A 2,835-nucleotide genomic window follows, 5' to 3' on the forward strand; every position below is an offset into this window, starting at 1 on the left:
TAATAGCGCTCCCTACTCATCGCGCGCTCAATCTGTTCTGGCGGGCGGTGCAGACTTCTACATATTATCATCTTTTTTCCGTGCACGCTTGGTCCACGGTACATATATCTTCGTCGTATCTCCTTCTCTGTGTTTCTTTATCTACGTGTTACAATGCTTCCTATATGCTAAACAGCTGGAGGTGCTCTCGTCCGAGACAGACCGCGCGCGCGCATAAGATAATGCACTCCATGCCGTATTGCTCTTTGCTTCGCACTCTCAATATAAAATCTAGGTACCACATATAGAAGGTTTCGTATATTTAGGGGCTCTATATCTATATATCTATCTATCTATCTATCTATCTATATATATATATATATATATTGTGTGTGTGCACTTGAAGTAAGGCAAAATGTGGGTGTGGGACAAAAAGGCTACAGATGGACAAGGAAGAGCAATGTGGACCGATAACATCAAGGCAAGGACTGGCGGAGGCCAGCAGCTGCCGTAGTGTAGTACACTCTCTCGTGTTTCTTAGTGTTGAGGAAAAAGAGCAGCGACCGTAAGCATACAAGTAATATTTTGCGGTCATTACACGACAAACTCTGAGCCAGAGATGACACGTCCAGGTATCCAGGTAGTCTGACGACAGTCGTAAAAGACCAGGAATAGATGTTAACAAAGATCGCACTTTCCCTCTGTCTGTCTTACTTTTCCCCAACACTATGACCATTTTTGTGCCGATGTGGTGGGGGGAGGAGGGAGTGGGGGAGGTAAGTGTTTTACGGTTTGTTCTTTAAAGTGCTTGCATGAGGTAGGGGGTTAAAGTATTGAAGAGTTACTGAGATTGGGGTGTTCTGAGAGGGGGTAAAAAAAAAAGGGTGTGGGTTGGGGGAAGGGGGTAGGTGGAATTCAACAAAATTACTAATTTTTAGCCAACTTCCCATTTTTGAGTGTATCATCCTGGTCGTTCTCAAAGTTCCAATCGTGTGAGTGGCCCATCTGCAACGTCTTCTTGTAGCCCCAGTACGGGGTAGTCATAAACGTGAACATGCTGAGCGCCGCATACACCGATAGAAACGTCGACCACGGCATGTCCGCCCAGATGGCCTGGCGGTGCGTGAAGGTGTTCCACCAGATGTGACACTCCACCACAGAGCGCAGGTGGAAGGCGTGGAGCAGCAACTGAAGAGCTCACAAGAATGATACAATACCAGGTAGCAAACTCAACGTTCCCAAAGTACGTTTAATTTATTTTGCTCATTGAAATTAACGTATGAAACTGAAGAGCTCACAAGAATGATACACTCGAATTTGTCTTTTATGATTGTGAAAACGTGCAGCGCAATCTTAAGATTGCCGCGAAATTATACAATCATTAGATTGCGCCGATTGGTAAGTAGCGCAGAACACTAATAATATCCCCCCTTTGAGAATGGCCTAAAGACAACTTCAGTCAGTAGTACTGCACTGGTGGGGTTTCTTGATAGAGTAGACAATACCAATTAATATATTTCAGAAAGTTTATTATCGACTTTCGAGTTTTTCTTGATTTTGTTTGTTCTATAAAGTGCTTGCATGAGGTAGGGAGTTTAAGTATTGAAGAGTTATAAATGTACTGAGATTGGGGTGTTCTGACAGGGGGTGAAAAAAGGTGTGGGTAGGGGGAAGGGGGTAGGTGGAATTCAACAAAATTACTCATTTTTAGCAAGCTTCCCATTTTTGAGTGTATCATCCTGGTCGTTCTCAAAGTTCCAATCGTGTGGGTGGCCCATCTGCAACGTCTTCTTGTAGCCCCAGTACGGGGTAGCCATAAACGTGAACATGCTGAGCGCCGCATACACCGATAGAAACGTCGACCACGGCATGTCCGCCCAGATGGCCTGGTGGTGCGTGAAGGTGTTCCACCTGATGTGACACTCCACCACAGAGCGCAGGTGGAAGGCGTGGAGCAGCACCATTTGATTGACAGTCCACAACCAGCTCCGCCCCAGCCCGCCTTGAGCAGCATCCAGCACAGCGCCGAGAAGGGCGTGCTCATTTCTAAGGTGAGACGCCGCGAAGCCACGGTGTAGCCCGCCTCTGTCAGCACCACGGTCGCGCTGCCGGCCAGACTGAGCCAGTGGTGGAGGTGGAGCATTTTGGACAGGGAGTTCGTCGTACAGTCTGACCAGATGGAACTGAAGAGCTCACAACAATGTTACCATGCCAGGTAGGAAACTCAAAGTTCACACAAAGTACATTGTATTTATTTTATAAATTAAAATTAACTTACATATATATGAAACTGAAGAGCTCACAAAAATGATACACTTATACGATCGTTGAAACGCGCAGCGCAATCTTAATATTGTCTCGCAATTATACGATCTAAAGATTGCACCGATCGGTAAACAGTGCAGAACACTAATATCCCCCCTTTGAGAATGGTCTAAAGACAACTTTAGTCAGTAGCACTGCACTGGTGGGGTGTCTGGATAAAGTAGACTCAACCAATTAAGATATTTTAGAAAGAATAAATAGACTTTCGAGTTTTTCTTGTTTTTGTTTGTTCTATAATATAAAGTGCTTGCATGAGGTAGGGGGTTTAAGTATTGAAGAGTTACTGAGATTGGGGTGTTCTGAGAGGGGATGAAAAAAAGGTGTGGGTAGGGGGAAGGGGGTAGGTGGAATTTTTAAAAATTACTCATTTTTAGCCAGCTTCCCATTTTTGAGTGTATCATCCTGGTCGTTCTCAAAGTTCCAATCGTGTGGGTGGCCCATCTGCAACGTCTTCTTGTAGCCCCAGTGGGGTAGCCATAAACGTGAACATGCTGAGCGCCGCATACACCGATAGAAACGTCGACCACGGCA

Source organism: Aplysia californica, unplaced genomic scaffold (genome assembly GCF_000002075.1).
Source record: "Aplysia californica isolate F4 #8 unplaced genomic scaffold, AplCal3.0 scaffold00020, whole genome shotgun sequence".
NCBI lineage: Eukaryota > Metazoa > Mollusca > Gastropoda > Aplysiida > Aplysiidae > Aplysia > Aplysia californica.